We start from the raw sequence: 22,241 nt of genomic DNA, 5'->3' as shown, positions 1-22,241 counted from the left end.
GGTCTCTTTTTTCTTGGTCTTTTCACATGATTCTGCCTTACTTCCCATATTCCTCTCACAAGTATTATGAATATTCAATTTAGTACAATATACCTCAGTAGGAGAACATGGCGTTTCTATTTCATCTAACTCAATAGATTCAAGGAAAAAAATTCTCACTATCATCTTTTTTCGGTTCACAAAGCTCGCCATCACAAATCTCTTTTCCACTAGAGTATGAGTCAACAAATGGTACAAAGTCATACTTACTTTCTTCTCTAGATGGATATTTGATTGGACATTGGAAACTCTTATGTTCTTTTGAACTACACCAATAACATTGCACAAAAGGTGATAACTCAATCGTATTTCTTCTTTCATTTGGCCATCTCCACTTGAATTGACAAACTAATTTATGATCACTTTTTCCATCACAATAAGTCTCTTGATCATTCTTTCCATGAAATTGTAGTATTGATAACTTTGATTTAACTAAAAAATGTTGCCCATGGTCATTATTAACCAAAGTCTCATCATTTGCACGAGTGACACATCGAGCATTATTTGCACGAAGACGAGGCTGATCAACCTTATCTCCCAATCATTATTCTGACACTCAATTTTGGTACCTAGACATTCCAAATTTTTACTGATTGTGTCTAGAATAGTTTCACGTTTTATCTCGAGCATTTTGATCCTTTGCATTTCATTGCAACCTATCAACTTGTGCTTGAACTTATCATTGACTTCATTAAGGTCACGTTGTAATTTTTTTGCAAAACTAAGAAGATTTTTGATGGTCACTAGTGGTGTGTCACTCTGGTCATCACTTCCTTTGCCACTGTGAGACATTGTGACAAATCTGAAAAAAAAAACAGCACTCAAAAAGAAAAAATTAAACAAATCTCACCGCTATGCACTCAAAAATAAAATTTAATTCTCAATGAGGTAAGAATTAATCTTGTGAGTCCTTTATGAGTATTTATGACAATCAATCAGAATGTTAAAGAATCTAGCTACCAAATATCCTAACGACATTAGGAGTCCAAAAGTGGCTGGACACCAAAGAATTGTGTTGCACGGAGGAAGGAATGTGCAACGTGCTTTAACCTACTAACACAAAATGATAAAGTGTTAGAATGTGTAAATGAAGAATAAAACAACACAAAACAAATGAAAACCTATGGCTAGGAGTCAATAAAAACCGTTGAAACCCAAAACCCTAAAAAATTGTGAAGCAACTTGACAAACTTCGTTCGAGGTGTTCTCGATTTCCAAAAAACATGAAATTTAAACTAGAGCCTCCTCAAATAATATAGATCTGATATGGAAAGTTTCGACACAAAATTGTTTTGGATCACAGAATTATTTCAGCGATCCAAAACAAGAATTTATACACGAGGAAAGAATTAGGAAGAAAAGGTTTGAAAAATATACCTTTCGTATTCTGAAGAATAGGAAGGAACTACTGTTGTTTTAATCCCCTTTGCACGCTGCCTATCCAAAGCCGCAACAAAATCGTCCAGGCCTCTATGTAGTCCACCCTGTTGCGAACGAACGAACAAAAACTCTCACTAAACATTTCAGAAAGGTTTTCCGAAAAAGAAATATGACTGCTAAACCTAGGTTCTTTATCTTTTTGTGGTTAATGTTGGTTAAAACTCTTCTGCACCATTGGGTTTTATTTATGATTCCTTTCCTTTTCTTTAATATTCCCTAAAAAAGCGGGATCCCCTTTTTGGTGCCATAATATATATGAAAATATCACAGTGTAATATCCTTTCCAAAAGGTTATTAATTTCCATATATACACATATTTTATGTTTGACCAAAATTAATTATTACAATATTTTATTTTAATAATTTCGGTAAAGAGATTATAATTAATATTTTATATGAATCAAATTCATACATTTATTTTAATTATATTCTCTATTCTTGTACAACGAATTTGTACATATATTGTGTTTATTATTTAACTATCAAATTAAATTAATTAAATTATTAATATAATTCTTGTGACAATTCAATTTGATACCAACTGTGTTTAGATTTTGTTCGTTTAACAGGGTGTGACCCTATAGGCTCTTGTAACATTGGTAGTAATACTAGAACACTTCTAACGTTACAAGCAATGAGTGGCATCTAGAAACGCATCATCGCTACCTAAGTTACAAGAAGTCGTGGTTTAACATAACCTTTCTGTGATAAATTTTCATGTATTTTATCTTTTTGTCATTTATATCTTGATTGGACACAAGTCATGGAATAGTCACACTTGCAAAGTCAAATATCATTTTTCTTGATACCCGAAGTAGACTATAATAAACAAATAAGTGTAATATCTCATATTAACTTGTTTGAGTATGACCAAGCATTTCTAGTCTCATTTCATCAAGTGGCTTAAGATATTGCTCCCATTATGTATGAGGGACAAATCTTGTCTTGATCAATCATATCCCTTTACATAGATTGTGGCATACCCAACATCACTCTTTATAATACAACTTGTTACAGTAGAAATTTGACTATATCAAAATATACAACTCACTATGTTGGGACAATGATGATCTAAAGTTTAAGGATAGTATACATAGTTATCACTTTGAGTAATATTGTGACTACTATATAATAATCCAAGAAATATACTCATAGCGGGTCAGTCCAATATGTCATTTTCTAACATATACTCATGTATTGATTTTGACATCTCTATGTCAATGACAACACTATGTCAATGACAACAATTTGTCATCAATCAGCTACATGTTAGTCTTAATGCATCATTGTTGTCCAAGTCCAAAATAATACTCAACTAACGACCTTTTAAGAATAATCAAATTATTCTCAAGACATTATTATAAAAAAAATTTATTTATATAGATAGAAAAGAAACTAAAATAATATTGGCAATGTCTTATATTAATAAATAAACGAGGTAAAACAAGATGTTATTACAATCATCTCATCGATGCCTTATATTATTTTATTACAATAATCTCATGATTTGTCTTTGGGAAAAATATTAAAATGAGGTAAAACAAGTATGTTATTAATAAATGAGGTAAAACAAAGTCAACCCATAGAATTTTTTATTACTTATTTTATTTTCTTGTTCTTTTTCATCACTTTTTTTCGTCAGAAATATTTTTTTTATATTGTAATACAGTGCCAAGAATTAGTATATAAAATTTCAAATCAAGTGAAAAATGTTTACCCACTAAAAATATTTTTGTCCAAACAAAATTATGGGTAAAAACTGCTTATAGGCTATTTTGCAATGGAAATCAGTAGATAAATCAACCATGAACACCCAAAACGCCTAAATCTGATACAAAATGGTAAGGAATGAGATGAATGACAAGGGTAGTGGATCATAAAGTTTGTCAAAGTCACAGATGTATCCTAAATCTGAATGTAAACTGAAATGAGAAACAACAAAAATAGATTAGTTGTCACAAAGGACAGTCAAACAAAATTAAAACAAAAGAAAGATGAACTAGCTGGTGAAGAGTCCAAAAGAGAATGAATTAGGGTTTCTTTGATCGTAAGAAACTATCCTTGGAATTTAAGAAAATGCCCCAACTAGATCTGGAGAAACAAAACACAAAAAGATTTGTTAGAAGTAATTTTAAAGACTACAACAAACTATTTTGTGCAAGAATGTTTGAAACAATAAGAAAATATTAAAAATCCTAACTTTAATGTGTTTCTTGATGTTACAAGATAGGAGAACGTATTTCTTGAAGCAACTTTAACCTAGAACGAAAATCAATAAAATCAACAAGCCAAAACAGCAAGAACTAACTTAAATAAGCAAAAAAAATGATAAATTAAGGATAGAAAAGAGAAGATGACGTCCTAAGAAGCCTTGGAAACATTATGAATCCACAACTCCTTTCAATGACTCTAAATCCCCCTCCAAGAAAGGGATTCTTGTAAGAAAAAGCTTGAAGATGATTCCCCCAGCCTGAAAGATTGTTAAAACAACTTCTAAAAGAAACTCAAGAGTAATTCTTGAAGAAAAACTGAAAGAGAATTATTATTAACTAAAAAAAAATAGGAATCAACTGTGCGTATACGGGTGGACGTCCATGCTACTTATAGGCCCCCAAAATGGGTTTTCCTAACCCTAATGGAATAACTAAAATCACAACTCACCAAGTAAAAAAAATAAAAAAGTCTAAGTGTGGACCTTTAATGGAAATTCAACCAAAGGAATTAAATGGTTTCATTGGGCTAAATTCTTACATGATGATCCACTTATTAAAAATTGAACATAAAGTTTAAATAGTTTACAATTTGGGCCACTTTGAGAATTTGACCTAATATCCAATTAAATTACTTTCCAAACTTTAGGATGGGCTTGTAGACATCTTAATGGGTCATTTTTTTAAGAACTTGCACTTTTGATCCGTTTGCTTTCGAAATTGGCTCGTTCAAGCTCATATATGAAATCCAATATGCCTTGGTTGCAAAATTTAGTTTGTTGGAACAAGATTTCCAATATTTGAAATTTGAAACAACAAAACCGGACCAAGATTTAGTTTCTTGATTTTCTTGAAAATAAGAAAGTGAATCTTGATTTTCTTTTTTGGTCGTATGTACATCTAAGGCCTTGGTAACGAAGTCTTGGATGGTCCTATTCAATTTTGCTCGAATTTGCTTAGCCTTCAAACTTGTTATTGGGCCTTGAGGAAATTTAAGCCCATCATGTTCATGAGCCTGATTTTGGGCCTTCAGGTTCGCATCACGGGTGTTTGATTATATAGATTGCATTGTTGCGTGAGTATCGTTTAATTTTTTTCAGCTTTCGAGGATTTATATTACCTTTTTTGTAAAGTGGGTATTTATGTGTATAGGTGTTTCGTATCTTTAATTGTATGGGTTTTGTTTTAGGTGGAAATTGTGAGGGGACTAGCCCTTCGGTGAATTAAGATTGTCAGGGTGCAAATTTTGTCATTTGGTAAGTGTTTTAATGCCAAATTGGAGTTGTTGTGGCTGATTAAGTTGATCATATTTTGTTTGGTTAGTATTTTAGGAACATCAAAAACCAAATATGAATTGATTCGCTATCATCAACTAATCACTTAATCGATTCACTATCATCAGCTAAATTTGCTCAGTGTATAATTTTTTTAAGTACTAGAATACTCAATTTTGGATCTACGACAGAATTTGATAAGGTGTGTAACAAAAACTAGAGAAATCAACAAATGAATCAAAGCCAAAATTGGGGTTGTCGATGCCACACGGCCGTGTGTGACACACGGTCTAGGCTATTTGAATCATGTGGGCGACATGGTCTAGTCAATTAGGTCATGTAGACCACACGGGCGTGTGGGCCCATTTTCTAAAAAATTACCCTAAACCCATTTACGTTGTGCAACGGGTAATTAGACCTTTCGTAGGGTCCAAACTACTTAAATATGACTTGAAAAAAATGAATTTTTTACTGTACTATTATATATAATGTGTTTAAGGTACGTAAAATATATACATATGAATTGTGTTCTTACAAATCTGAAGGGCATGTATCTGTGTTGAAATGTTATGTGTGTTTATGATGTCTGAATATGTTAAATTATGAATATCTGAATTAGATATTTGACCATGCATGTGACATTGTGGCCTTTTTGTTTTAAGTGATTCATAATATGATATATCTATTTGCAAAGAATGAAAGCCCCTGCTTACTAGATTATGTTAAAAATATGGATGCATGTTCAACATCTTATCATTTTGGTTCTGTATATGTATGTCATGTCACATTGCATGGGGTTGGCATAATATGGTAAAGAGGAAGTTCTAGCAGTTTAATGATTTGCACTTCCTGGTGGTTTACCCATATTTTCGTCTGGCGGCTTGGCTGCAATTATTGTGGCTCGACCTTTCATATCTGTTACGGTAGCTTGGCTGCAATATAGTGTCTTGACAACATATATTTGATCTGGTAGTTTAACTGCAGCTCTAGTGGCAATGTCTAAATTATCTGTTGGTGTGATTTGGTTGGGCAAGTTCTGGGGAACTCTATTTTGGTGTGTAACAGAGTTGGATAGGAAGTTTTCTGAACAATCTTCATTATGTTTTTCTGAAAAATATTGGATTGACATAATCATGCATTCTCAATTCTGCTCAATTGTTCAGAATGAGATTCTCTGTGATACTCTGATTTTTATATTGTGATATATATGTTCTCGGTTTGAGTTTGGTTATACAGTGAACTTTATAGTTCACCCATTTGTTTTATTTCTAACTTTTCAAGTAATTAGAAAGTTTAGAATTGGACAGCGTGTGAGAGCTTGGGTTGATTCTCTCATAAAATGGTTTGCTTTGGTTAATAAATGGATTTTCTAGACTTTTGGCTTTTGGTTTAATTTCTTGGATTTAATTTTGCCTTTGGGTTTCTTTTACATAGTTAAAGTTTTTTTTTTCTCTGCATGATTTGTATTAATCAACAATAACTACTGGGTTTTCAAAATTATACAAACCAAGATATTTTTGGCACAAAAATATGAATTGGGATTTTACGAAAGTTAATAGCATAAGTTTAAAAATATGCTCAATTAGCTCACTTGACGAAATCATGATTTACGAATATTAGCTCCTAAATTTTTATTGCAAATTTTTAGTCAAAATTACAGGTTTTATGAAGCAAGTGATTTAAGCATTAAGATTGTATAAGACTGGGTTTTCAAAGTTAATAATTAATGTGTTCACATTAATGTTTTAGAGAATTTACGATTTTTTCTATCGAGGTATCGTGAAGAACTTATATAAAATTTGGTTTTCAATTTCGTAACAAAACACACTTTGCAAAAAAACTTATGTGTATTGATGTAACCTTCCAGATTTGGCCAGAATGTCTAGGTTGGGTTTGAGGTGTTATATTTAGTTGTGGACATAACCAAGTGACTCAAGCCGAGTCTTCTTCTTGGGGCAGTAAGGCCAATTTGAAATTTAGCAAGTCTGCTAAGACATTCGAATTTGAGGGCAGTAATCAGGTAGCTAGGAACATTGCAGTGCACCAAGATGTGTTTAGAGATTTTCATAGGGTTAATGAGACCCAATTTGGATTTGTGGGTCAAAAGTCTATGATTAATCAACCTGAGACGTATCAAGTCAAGTTAGCCAAAGAGAGTAACCACTTGGAGGGTGTGAATAAGTAAATGGATAAAGTGCAAAATAAGAGGAGTTCTGGTCTCGTTGACTTGAATCCGCGACCAAGGAAACATGCCATTATAGTTAAACCTCAACATCTTGAGGAAGTTGTGAACATGGATAGAGTTCTGATTTGTACTTACTATGATAAGAGTCATCCAAGCGAATGTTGGAGGAAAATAGGAGCGTGTTTTAGATGTGGATCCGTTAAGCGCCGTGTTAGGGATTGTTCACGACAATCTCTAGGTCAAATACAAGTTTCAGCTCAGAAGCAGAATTGGAGATTAGGTTATGCAACTAGGTGTTATGAGGATCGAAATGCACCTAGCGACAATACAGGTACCCTTGAAATCCATTTTCTATTATACTCTACATTGATAAGAATCATTTATACCTACATGTTGTTGTAAATGAGGCATTTGAGAGTCTGGGGTAGGGGATTGTTAGTGTTATTTATGTGGAAAGCTTTTTGAGGTGATCGGAGGTAGTGAATGGGAAGTCAATAGAAATATAATCTGAACCGGGTTTGCATAGAGATTAGAGCTGCGCAACGATAGCGTGGTGGTCAGTTGGAATAGGGAATTTTAGATTTTATCGTTAAGTGAATGGTTTGATAGTGGGAATTTTGAGGACAAAATTCTTTTAAGGAGAGGAGAGTTGTCACATCCCAAACACCAGTTTAGAAGAACTTGGGTTGGTGAAGTCAAGAGCGGCCACGTTCTGACGTTCTGATTTTATGTTAAGAATGTAAAAAATTTTGTCAAGTGAATTGATCTGGTTTAATGGTTAAGTGTGTTGTTTGAATGTGAGAGGTTCTGGTTCAAATCATGTTTCTTGAATTTATTTTATTTTATCCCCAATTCATATTTTGAGTATTTGACTTAAATTTAATTCTCGCTCAAGTTTTAACAAAAATGTGCATGTTGGTTTAGTGGTAAGGCATCAGCTTACCCTTTGGTTCTGTGTTTGAATCCTTACACATGCAAGTGGAATTATTTTTGCTAATTTTTCTTCTGTGTTATCCATCTTGTGGAATTTGGGTTTTAATAGAACTCTAGAAAATCTGTTAGATGAGAATTAGATTAGTGGGGTTAACGGTTAGTTTGGATATTTTTATTTTATTTTAAAAAAATTAAAAAGATTTCTCCAAAATTGCTTCCCCATTATTCACGTATTCCATGTTTCTCCCCATTCCTCTCACTTGTTTGTTTCACGTTGGTTTCTAGTAAAGAAAGAGAATTTCTCAATCTTTCTTCTTTCTTCATCTTTCATCTCCAAATTTTCGTCGCTTTCCTGTTTAATGATCCTTTTGTTGTTCAATTTTGGAGGCGGGTGTTTGATTAAATATATTGCAACTCAATTCTTTCGTAAGCATCGTTTAATTTATTTATTTCAGCTTTTAGGGACTTCTATTACCCTTTTTGTAAAGTGAGGGATTTATGTGTAGCGGTGTTTCGTATCTTTAAGTGTGCGGGTTTTGTTTTAGGTGGAATTTATGAGGTGATTAACCTTTCGGTGGATAAAGATTGTGAGGGTGTTGATTTCCTCCTTGGGTAAGTGTTTTAATGCCTAATTGGGGTTGTTGTGGCTGATTTAGTTTATCATATTTTGTGTGGTTAGTATTTTAGGAAAATTGAAAACCAGATCAGCTTAATCGATTCGTTATCATAGGCTAAATTTTCTAAGTGTATAATGTTTTTGAGTACTAAAATAATCGATTTTGGAACTATGACAGAATTTGATAAGGTCTGTAACGAAAACTCGAGAAATCATCGAACGATTGAAAGCCAAAATTGGGGCTATCAACGCCACATGGCTATGTGACAGGTCTTGTGCGACACACAGCCGTGTGAGCCACACGATTTAACCTATTTGGGCCGTGTGTCAGGCTGTGTGGGCCACACAGGTTGGTCAATTGGGCTGTGTAGGCTCATTTACTAAAAATTTACCCTAAGCCCATTTATTATGTGTGATGGGTAATTATACCTTCTATAGGGTCCATTCTGCTTAAATATGACTTGAAAACAAGGTATTTGTTAGTGTGCTATTATATGTGATGTGTTTAAAGAACGTAAAATATATATGTATGAACTGTGTTCTTACAAATCTGAAGGCATGTATCTGTGTTGAAATGTTGTGTGTTTATGATCTCTAAATATGTTAAATTGTAAATCTCTGAATTTTATATTTGACAACGCATGTGACATTGTGGCTTTTCTGTTTTGAGTGATTCATAATATGATATATTTGTTTGCAAAGCATGGAAGCCCATGATTATTGGATTCTGTTAAGAATATGGATGCATGTTCAACATGCTTATCATTCTGGTTCTGTATATGTATGTCATGTCACATTGCATAGGGTTGGGATAATATGGTAAGGCAGAAGTTTTAGCAGTTTAATGATTTGCACTTCCCAGTGATTTACCCACATTTCTGTCTAGCAGCTTGGCTGCAATTATGGTGGCTCAACCACTCATATCTATCCTGGCAGCTTGGCTGCAATATAGTGGCTTGACAACATAAATTTGATCTGGCAGTTTAACTTCAACTCTGGTGGCAATGTCCACAATTATTTGTTGGTCTGATTTAGCTGGATGAGTTCTGGGGAACTCTATTTTGGTGTGTAGCGAAAATGGGTAGGAAGTTTTCTGAAAAGTCTCCATTATATTTTTCTAGAAAATACCGTATTGGCATAATCATGCATTCTCAGTTTTGCTCAATTTTTCGCGATGAAATTCTCTATGATACTCTGATTTGTATATTGTGATATATGTGTTCTCGGTTTGAGTTTGGTTATACAGTGAGCTTTATAGCTCACCCCTTTGTTTTATTTCTGACTTTTCAGGAAATTAGTAAGTTTAGAATCAGACGGCGTGTGAGAGCTCTAGTTGATACTCTCATAAAATGGTTTGCTCTGGTTAATAAATGAATTTTCTGGACTTTTGGCTTTTGGTTTAATTTCTCAGATCTAATTTTGCCTTTGGGTTTCTTTTACTTGATTTTTTTTTCTCTGCATGATTTGTGTTAATCAACAATCAATGTTGGGTTTTCAAAATTATACAAACCAAGATATTTCTGCCACAAAAATACGAATTGGAATTTTACGAAAGTTAATAACGTAAGTTTAAAAATATGCTCAATTGGCTAAATAAAACATTTTCACTTGACGAAATCACAATTTACGAATATTAACTCTGGAATTTTCACTGCAAAATTTTAGTCAAAGTTATAAGTTTTAGAAAGAAAGTGATTTAAGCATTATGATTGTATAAGACTAGATTTAAAAGTTAATAATTAATGTGTTCATATTAACATTTTAGAGAATTTACAAATTTTCCTATCGAGGTATCGTGACATGCTTATATAAACTTTGGTTTTCAATTTCGTAACAAAACACACTTAGGAAACTAAATTTTTTGCGTACTATTGGAATTAATTCTGTAAATATGTATGGTAGTTTTTGTGTATATCTCTTTTCTTTTAATTAGGAGATTAGATGATAAAGTTTAGGAGATAATATTTTGGTTTAATTAGGAGATTAGATGCTAAAGTTTAGGAGATAATATTTTGGTTTCTATCTTTGTATTTTACCATGTATATATGTTCTTGATTTTGGGAGGAATGAGAGACAGAAAAAATTCCCACAATTCTTGTTATATTTTCATGGTATCAGAGTAGGTTTTGAACGTGTAAAGTTTTGCTAATGGCTGGTGGGAAAGGTGATTCCGGTCACAAATTCGGCAAAGGGGTGGTTTTGCGAAAAACGATGTCTCTGTACGATATAACCTCGCTTGATAATCCTGGACTTGCAATCACTCAAGTACAATTGAAAGGGGAAAACTATAAAGAATGGGCTCGTTCTTTTCAAACGGCGTTGCGTGCTAGGAAGAAGTTCGGATTTATTGACGGATCGATTAAAAAACCAGATGATACATCAGACGACATTGAAGATTGGTGGGCCATTAACTCGTTGCTAGTTTCATGGATTCGGAATACCATTGAACCAACTCTTCGATCCACCATATCTCATGTCGAGGTGGCTAAGGATTTGTGGGATGATATCCGAGAGAGATTTTCAATGGCCAATGGTCCAAGAATCCAACAACTCAGATCTGATCTTGTAGAATGCAAGCAAAAAGGATTGACTATTGTCAATTATTTTGGAAAATTGAAACTGATATGGGATGAATTGGCGATTTTTGATCAATTGCCAACTTGTAAATGCGGGAATTGTACTTGTCAACTATCAGCCGAGTTGGAAAAGCGACGAGAAGAGGAAAAATTTCACCACTTCCTGATGGGATTGGAGGGGACATATAGCACGGTTAGATCCAACATCTTGGCTAACGATCCATTTCCATCCTTGAGCAAGGCTTATTCGATGTTATTCAGGAAGAAAGAGTGAAGACCATATCTTGTGAGATGGAAGATCGCCCCGATGTGATGGCTATGGCGGTGCAAAGTTGAGGCCGTGGAGAAAGTAAGGAGAAAGGGGGGTTTGTTCCCATTGCAAACAACACGGACATGATATTGATAATGGTTTTACTATTATTGGGTATCCTGAATGGTGGGGAGATTGACCCCGAAGAACTGTGAAGGGTGGAAGCCGTGGCAAGAATTCAGGCCAACGTCAATCAAATGGTCGAGGACTTAGAAAAACTGGAATTCTTTGTCTCTAGAGATGTTGTTTTCTTTGAAGATCAATTTCCTTTTGCTATAGCTTTTGTAAATCAGTCCATGATCGACACAATTGCACTCCTTCAAAGTGAAGGACTTGACGAGGCATGGAATGAGGTAGCGGTTTCAAATGATAGTCATGCTACTAACGTAGATGAGCAGCAGGCTGAAAATGAAAGTAGCGAAACTGATACTCAAAGTGGTGAGGAAGAGTTGGGACGTGGACGGCGTTTAAAGTAGTCCTCAGTTCGGTTGTGGGACTTTGTCATACACACCATTCAGAAGAAAAGTCCATCCCCGAAATTCTCCCCTCCACGACATTCACAAGGTAAGCCCTATCCTATAGCGCATTATGTGAACTGTGATAAATTTTCTGTGCAACATCAGAATTTTCTTGCAGCCATTACCGCAGAACGAGAGCCGAAATCTTATTCTGAAGCTGCTAGAAGCAAAAAATGGCATGATGCCATGTCTAGTGAAATTGAGGCTTTAGAAAAGCAAAGAACTTGGGAGATTGAGGATCTTCCGAAAGGGAAAAAGGCACTCGGATGCATATGGGTGTATAAAATAAAACATCACTCTGATGGCTCCGTTGAACGATTCAAAGCTCGTCTTGTGATTCTTGGTAATCATCAAGTGGCTGGAATTGACTACACTGATACATTTGCACCGGTGGCAAAGATGGTTACTGTTCGAGTTTTTCTTGCTATTGCAGTAGCCAATCAATGGGAATTACATCAAATGGATGTGCATAATGCTTTTCTACATGGGGATCTTCAGGAGGAAGTTTATATGACGATACCATCCAGATTTTGAGTAACACAACCGGGAAAAGTGTGTAAGCTTCGAAAATCTCTTTATGGGCTCAAGCAAGCGCCAAGATGCTGGTTTACCAAGCTTTCGACAGCCTTAAAAGATTATGGATTCAAACAATCGCATTCGGATTACTCTCTTTTTACCTTGCAAAGAGATACATCTCAAGTCAATGTTCTCGTTTATGTTGATGATTTGATTATCTCATGTAATAATCATGAAGCTATTGAGTCTTTTAAATCTTATCTCAGTGATTGTTTTCATATGAAGGATTTAGGACCCTTTAAATATTTTCTTGGGGTGGAAGTTGCGCATTCTCCAGATGGGATTGTTTTGAATCAACGCAAATACATTCTTGACATCATCTCGGAAGTTGGACTTTTAGGAACCAAACCAGCAAGTATTCCTATTGAGCAGAATCATAAGTTAGCTCTTGCTACATGTTCTTTTTTAAATGATCCAGAACCGTATCGTCGTTTGGTTGGACGACTTATTTATTTATGCTTCACAAGACCGGAGCTTGCATACAGTGTTCATATTTTATCTCAATTCATGCAACAACCACGCATTGATCATTGGAATGCAGTGCTTCGAGTTGTTCGTTTCTTGAAAGGAACTCCGGGTCAAGGAGTGTTTTTGAGTAGCAAAAGTGATCTGCGGTTGTACGGTTGGTGCGATGCGGATTGGGCCGGTTGTCCATTGACAAGACAATCACTCACAGGATGGTTGATTTTCTTGGGCACTTCTCCGGTATCTTGGAAGACAAAGAAACAACACAAACTGTCTCGATCCTCTACAGAAGCCGAATATCGATCCATGGCTGTGACCACATGTGAACTCAAGTGGTTAAAGGGATTATTAGGTAGTCTTGGAGTCTCTCATCCGCACTCAATAATGCTTGCTTGTGATAGTCAAGCTGCTCTTCATATATCTCACAATCTGGTCTTCCATGAGTGTACCAAACATATCGAGGTGGATTGTCATTTTGTTCGGGATGAAATTCTCCAAGGCAATGTGAAACCTACCTATGTTCCAACAACGTCACAACTTGCGGATATATTTACCAAGGCTCTTGGTCAGACATCTTTTCGTTCTCTCCTTTGCAAGTTGGGCATCTGTGATCTTCATGCTCCAACTTGAGGGGGGTATTGGAATTAATTCTGTAAATATGTATGGTAGTTTTTGTGTATATCTCTTTTCTTTTAATTAGGAGATTAGATGCTAAAGTTTAGGAGATAATATTTTGGTTTCTATCTTTGTATTTTACCATGTATATATGTTCTTGATTTTGGGAGGAATGAGAGATAGAGAAAATTCTTGTTATTTTTTCACGTACTGATGTAACCTACCAGATTTGGCTACAACAACTAGGTCGGGTTTGGGGTATTACACAATATTTTTCTAGTTATATATTCGTAACACATTTTAGTCTGTTTTTTTAATTATATACTAGTTTATCATTAAAGATAATACTTATTCTTTACCTTGTAATAGGCGATATTTTTGCTATAAACAAGTTTTAAGAATTTATCACAAACTCAAATGTTTACATTTTTAGGTTATTATGACCTTAAATATTCCAGAAATGTAAGTTTGAACATAGTAATTTCTGGTAGTGTGATTGTCGAAAAGAAATACAGTATTTATAATAATTGCTTTTAAAAAAATAAACAAAATTTTGACTACTCACACCGCCATGAAAAAAAATTTGGAGATAATAAATAAAAATTCGCCACTTATTGAGAAAAATACATCATTAGACCAATGTTGCGAGAGTTAATCTCTATGCAGCTTGTGTAGGGCAATTTTGCACCAAAGTAGTCAAAGATCCGTTAAAGTTGCCACAAATACCTTATCATCATCTATTTAAATTTCATCCCATTTCTATCCCTTGAGAATTAGAAGCGAAAAAATTCAAATCCATTTTACCTTAACTTTTTGAAAAAAAAATGAACATTGCTTTAGTAGTATTCTCGTTGGCCTTCGTGCTCTCAATCTCTGTAGGAGATGCTGCCGACGTAAAACTTACTCCAGAACAAGAAAAAAAGATTGGTGACGAGCTTGAAGATGCATTCCTAATCGGTGTGGCCAAGGGATTATCACAAAGTGGAGTAGAAATATCCCCCAAACAGGAAGAAAAAATATTATCAGAACTGCTCATTCACCGTGTGAAAGAGTTCTTAGACCCGATACAACCTGGTATTGCGGAGAAAGCTATGGAATCCCCTAAGGCTAAAACAATGTTGGCTGAATTGATTCAAAAGCTTAGAATCAAGAGAAATGAGAGTGAAAATATGGGAAGGAAAAGAAAATAGTCAAGGGATGATGAGACATTTCCCCCTTGACATGCACTCGAATCTCATCGAAAGATGCACCTGCATTTTGCAAATATATCTAAAGGTTAAGAAATTTTCTTGGAGTAAAAATAAAACCATTTGTAAGTTAGGAATTCAATAAACAACGAGAATTGGAAATTTAATTGATATTGTATTCAAAATTGAATGTGATGGTTCTTTCAGAAATATTACTCTATGTATATGTAGCTATCCATTTAATTAAAAGACACTTTAGGACTTTCACTAAGGCATTCAGTCCATCAGAAAAAATCGATTCCTCTATTAAATATCAAAGATACATTGACTATAATGACAAAAGAAAACTCTTATAGTTTTGTTTAATGTTACTATAGGATCGATCATAGATTTTCGGCCCCGTTTGTTTTTGGAAGTTCGATACTTCTAAAGCAATACAAATTTCTTTTATTTTATGAGAAACTTCACTTTGCATATTAACAAACAATTTCATTTCTAATATGGACATACTTAAAGAAATTCAATTATCGATGTTCTCATTTAACCTCACCTCACCTCTCTATCTCAAATTAATTAAAACAACCTATAAGGCATCTCTATGTAAAGCTCCGTGGGAACACTCAAATCAAGATCTAGTTCCCTAAGATTATTCCCAAATGCTAATTGAATCCATCCTTCAGCACATAATGGATCAAATACTTCCCACATTTAAGGCAAAACTTAGCATCATTGCATTTGGAAAAAGCGTAATATAATTTTTTATAAACATTATACGTTTTACTTTGGTTTTGAATAGAACAAGCTGAAACGAAAACAATTCCTATCAGACCTCAATTCAAAATAAGTTTGCTCGAAATTTGACAAGTCTTTCTACAAGTGTGTATTTTTTCCGTTATCTTTAAATATTCACAAATTTAGATATTTTAATCTTTCATGCTTGAAATTTAGACATCGGACTCTGATGTTGCAACACTGCAGGCTTGTGTTGCAACCAACCCCTTGCGTAGCCCAAAAACTCCTACACATTTTAATTATGTTTGGGAGGGAAATTAGGTGTATTTGTCCCAGTCAAACTCTAAGGACTTCAAGGATAATTGAGGCACTTTAATATTCTAAGGTTAGCCTATATAAAGGCTATTATAATTAGTTTAAACATACAATTTTAGGGTTTTAATTCTTAGTTTTTTCTTTCATTCTTAGTTTTTACTTAGGTTATTTTATGTTCTTGTAATCAGAAGATCTTATTCTGAATTGAGACTTCCGCGATGGGAGATTGTTCTAAAACCATGCTTTCATCAATAAATCCATTAGCATCTCTTTTCCTTATTCTCTTCTTTTTATTTCTTTATTTTAACATTGTTAGATGAATGTTTGTGTAAAGATTAAAATCGATATATGCTTTCTACATATTTTGCATGTTTCAATTGCTTTAACTTAATTAATTGCTTGAATAATAGAGTTTTTTAGTGGATCAATTGTTTGGGAATGGAAGAACATGAAACAAACCTTAGGCTTGACAACCTTAGGAAGTCATTTAGGTGGGAATTAACCCAAAATTGGTATGGTCTGTATGTGAGCACCTTAACCCCGACCCGGTCTGGACTGTTAGGTCGGAAGAGAAGTAGTTCTTGCTAACTCGTTATTCTAGTGGAAGATCGAAAGATCCTACTAGGGTATCGACTACTTGATTTATTAGAATACTACTTCAATAATTAATTAGGTAAAACAATTAGATCTAGGTTTAAAGGAACTTGCATAGTCAAAACAAGGAATAGAAAAAGCCATACAAGAACCTAGGGGTGGATTTAGGTTTAGTTAAATTTATTTAATTTCTTCTTATTATTATCATCTTGCTTCTTGATTAACACTACTAATCCGTAACTCGAGTAGATTAGTAATTATTTCCTATAATTGGCTTGATAATAGTTTTCCCCAAATTGCAATCCATTGGGTACGATCCTCGAAATACTTACCAAGTGTTTCGTTGTAAACAAACTATATTGCAACTCGAACAGTATACTTGCAGATACTGCCTTGTCATTCTATATTTTATTGTAGTATTCACACTCTGGACGTTAGTGCACCCAGAGGCGGTCACTTCTTTCCCTATAAATAGATGGAATTGGTAGAGCTATTTACGCAACTTTGAGAAACTGTTACTCTGTTGAAAAATAGAGAGAATTTGTTCTCAATTATTAGATATATTTTTCCAAAATAACAATTCAACTAGTTTCTATTAAAAAAGAGAGAATTTTCATTCTTATCCCAAATAAAAGAGAATAAACTTTTTCTGGTTCTGTGTTTCGATTCAATTGATTAAAGCCCACATTCAAAGCAATTCGTGGTACGAGAGTAGTGGAGAAGAACATTTGGTTGAAAGCCAGAAAACATCAAGTATCTGCTTATCCAAAAACACAGGGGCGATTTTGGTCTAAGGTTTATTGCTATAAATATAAAAAATCGGGTTAGTTTGAAATTTTTTTAATTTTTAATTTTTTGCTGTGTAAGAAAACCATTTTCAAACCAAATTTTTTCCAACACATCACCCATCAATTTGAAACCCATTCAACGTAGTATGAAATGTAAACAATGAAGCATTTCATGCTTTGACAGTATCGATTTTAGTATGGTGGTATGCTTAACATGCATTTAGTAAAACAATATCAGTGGTATGCTTTGCATACATTCAAGTCAAAAGAAAACTCTTATAGTTTTGTTTAATGTTACTATAGGATCGATCACAGATTCTCGGCCCCGTTTGTTTTTGGAAGTTTGATACTTCTAAAGCAATACAAATTTCTTTTATTTTATGAGAAACTTCACTTTGCATATTAACAAAAAATTTCAGTTCTAATATGGACATACTTAAAGAAATTCAATTATCGATGTTCTCATTTAACCTCACCTCACCTCTCTATCTCAAATTAATTAAAACAACCCATAAGGCATCTCTATCTAAAGCTCCATGGGAACACTCAAATTAAGATCTAGATCCCTAAGATTATGCCCAAATGCTAATTGAATCCATCCTTCAACACGTAATGGATCGAACACTTCCCACATTTAAGGCAAAACTTAGCATCATTGCATTTGGAAAAAGCGTAATATAATTTTTTATAAACATTATACGTTTTACTTTGGTTTTGAATAGAATAAGCTGAAACAAAAACAATTCCTATCAGACCTCAATTCACAATAAGTTTGCTCGAAATTTGACAAGTCTTTCTACAAGTGTGTATTTCTTTCCTTTATCTTTAAATATTCACAAATTTAGATATTGTAATCTTTCATGCTTGAAATTTTGTGGAATCTAGACAATTATTTTAAAATTTTTATATAATACTCCTTTATGCTAAACACAAGGCCTTTAACCTTTCAAATATATAAAGCATTCAAGTCAATTATTTTTTCACTATCTTATAGTGATTGTTGATTTATGTTTTTTCAGTTAGATATTTTTAACTCGGTTTAGTCTCTTCTTTTCTCAATTATATATAGGTTATCATTAAAGGTAATACTTATTCACTATCTTGTAATAGTGATTTTTACTTTAAAATAAGTTTTCACTATATTGTAATAGCGATTTTTTTGCTTTAAAATAAGTTTTAAGAATTTACCAAACTCAATTGTTTACATGTTTTATGCTCTTATTTTTTCTTAAATATATTCCAACAATGTTAGTTTGAACATACTAATTTCAAGTAGTGTGATTTTCTAAAAGAAATATTGTAACCTTCCCATCCCAGCCTAGATGTTATGACTGAATCATGAAAGTTGCATTAGTCACCGAAATAGTCCAATAAAACATTTAGGTCTAGTAGTAAGAGTTAAATAGTAAAAGTGACCATAATTCCTAGAAGAAATCATCACTTGTTAAAAGGGTAACAAGACATATTAAAATACTTATATGTTTTGAGTATTCTATCAAACTTTGAAAATTTTGAACAAAACATTATTGTAAGATTTCAGTATATATATTAACTCTTTATAAACTGGTGAGAATCACTTTTAGAAACTAAAACAATTTAGTTTCAAAATCACGTTCAAATCGATCCGTTTTAAGAAAATATTAGTTTATTTTAATTATCTCATTTATTTAATTTTAAGTAAAAATCAATAGAAAAGTTTATATTTGTACCATTATAAAAATAATTTAAAATAATATTTTGAAAACCTTAATCGTATTCGTGTTTATTGTCAAAATCATATCAAGTCAAATTCAAAAATTAACACTGATATAAAATAATAAATCTGTGCCACAGTCCGTTTGTAATAGTGCCAAAATGAACAGAATTTGTAAAATAAAGTTTAAATATTTCACCTGTCAAACCCGGTCTAGACGTTACAGTTGGATTCTGAAGGACACCTAGGCCACTATAACGACCTAGTAAAATAATCAGATTCAGATGTTTACTTTTGAAATGGTTTGCTTATCTTGCAGAAAATACATTTGAGTAATTTTCTTAGTGGGCTTTAAGCCAAATTGGGTAAAAGGTTATCTTGTAAAAACTCTTATGTCATTTGGAAACTTAGTTTCTCTTAAATTTTATAAAAAATGTAAGCCATTAAATTAGTTTAAAATCGGAGACTAATTTGTAAAAGTTTTGTATTTTTGAAAAATTTGTAAATTTTCTTGATCAAAATATCTTTTCAGAAATCCAGTTTCAATTACACAACAAAAAAAAGTGTTTTTAATCAATTTTATATTTAAAATCAGGTTTCATGCGTAATAAAGAGCAATCATAATTTTGTTCAGCTTCAAACATTTTTACATGTAATGCAAACTAAAACCAACCCAAATAACCCATATCACAGTCCAAATAAATTACTACAATCCCAAAATAAAAATTGATAAATTAAAGTAAAAATACTTTTGAAAGTAAAATAAAAAGTTAGAGACGATCCTCCTTATGCTGAGTCCAAAACCTAACCTCGCGAATTCTCTATAAAGACAATAAACTAAGGAGTGAGCTATAAAGCTGAGTGTGAGTCTTAACACATAAGTTTTTCAGCTGCAGTAGGATAAAATAGCAATCAAGCTAACAGTAACACAATATAACAAATAACATAAATTATATCATGTATGTACATGCTCATGTTTCATAGTGCATTTTTTTAATTTCAGAGAAAATTGCTACATATCATCTACTACACACCATAGTAAGAGTTCCCTAGAACTCATCCATCCCTACACACCGCATTGTGGACATTCCACAAGTATTTGCAGATAAACTACCAGAAATATGTGGATAAACCACTAAAATTGTAGATAAAGTGAAAGAAATATATGGATAAACCACCAAAATTACAGATAAACTACCAAAATCTTTCTCCTTACATATCATCCCAATCCCATGCAATGCATTATGACATACCAATGACAGAAATAGAATCAGTATAAAAGGCATGTTTCAACATGCAATCAGTTTAGTGGAAATAGTAGCCATGTTTAACATGCAATCAATAACAGTAGCAGAACATTGGGCATGCTTAACATGCGATTAGTAACAGTAACAGTAGGCATGCTGAATATATGATTAATAATAACAAAAAACAATGGCATGCTTAAGAAATAGAATACCTGCAATAACAACACAAAATCATACAATCACATATCGATCATCACAAAAAACACTTGTATAATTTCAGTTAATCACTTACTAGGATTTACACACAATCATCCGACATGCAAACATCACATACCACATTCGACCAATCCTAAAAATAACAAGGATCATATTTCTCCATCAATTTGAAGACACTAGACATTTGGCCATGTGAAAAAACTTATAAATACATTTGACAGAGGTATCAAATCACACATAATAATCGACCATGCACAAACATACTCATGATTGGACACACACCTTAATTTACACGTTTAAATAGCACTAGATCTAATCTGCAACTCCTTCACTATAGATCTGATCAAATCTGGTCGAAACCTGAACTTTTGAACAAGCAATTGCACAAAATCATACAGGTAAAATTTGACTAATAACACCATTTAGGGTTCGACCAAAGTAGAGAAGAAGCTCTAATTTTTAAATTTGATTTTAGAGTACACTTACGTTTTGTACCGATTCAGAAAAGAGGATGTGATTAACTTCAATTGTTACTAAAGGTTTAGGCAGTTCAAATCCGAACCTTGATAAACCAAAACACACATATTAGACACTGAAGGATTCGACTAAAAAAATGGAAAAAGAATGATTACGAGATCGAGTTTTCATATATGATTTTAAAACAACTTACCCTTCACCGATTTACAGATCTGAGATGAATCGCTCACAGTAATCAATGGCTACTAACAACCAAAAAATGATAAATTTAGCCAAATTCAGAAGGAAAAAGAAAGAGAGATTGAAAGTGTGAGAGAGCGACAACAAGCGACAGAAAGGGATGTGACGAAAAAGGGAGGGCGGCAATGGTGCAAAAGAGCATGTTGGTGGTGAAAAAGGGAGAAAAAGGAGAAGAAGAGAAAAATATGAAAGATGAAGAAGAATGGGGAGAAGAGAAGTGAAGACAAGGAAAAATAGTTATGGCGCCGGCTTGGTACAAGGTGGCGGTGGTGACACAAGCAAAAAAAAGAAGAGAGAAAAAAATGAGAGGAGGCTAAGGAGAGAGGCAAACAAGGGATGGAGGAGAGAAAAGTTTTTAGGTTTTGGGGCAAGGGTGGCAATGTGAAAGAAAAAAGGAGAAAAGATGTTATATACTAGGGTTTTTATACCCTAAGGGCAACAACAAGATTGAAAAAAAGGGAAATGCCGACATTTAAAATAAAATGCAAAGGAAGGAATTCGAACTTACGTTTCAAGGACAATTTCACTAAAACTTAACCATCAGACCAGTACCTCATTTTATTCTTAATCATACAAACAAAAAAATAAATTGGGGCGTGACAAAATACTTATATATATGTCTGATGACAGTGCTCTAGATGTTGTGTCTGAGCCCTAACCTCACAAGTTATTTGGTAAGATGGGTAACTAAAGAGTGAGATATGAAGCTCAGTGTGGTCCTAAAGTGTAAGCAACAATCATGCTAAGCAATAAATAGAAGCACACAAGTATACAATATACAATACATGTCAGATTTGCAGTATTCATAAAAAACCCTGTAATAATCAACATGCTAAAGAATTTTGATGCAGTACACTACCCAATCTAGCCCTACACACCATAGTAAGATTTCCACATAACTCATCCATCCCTACAAACCATAATAGTATTATACAGATGAGCCGCTAGTATAATAGTATTTGATAGGCGAACTAATTTGACTTTTAAAGCATTTA

The sequence above is a fragment of the Gossypium raimondii genome, chromosome 5, assembly GCF_025698545.1.
Source record: "Gossypium raimondii isolate GPD5lz chromosome 5, ASM2569854v1, whole genome shotgun sequence".
NCBI lineage: Eukaryota > Viridiplantae > Streptophyta > Magnoliopsida > Malvales > Malvaceae > Gossypium > Gossypium raimondii.
This window is presented reverse-complemented; position numbering follows the sequence as displayed.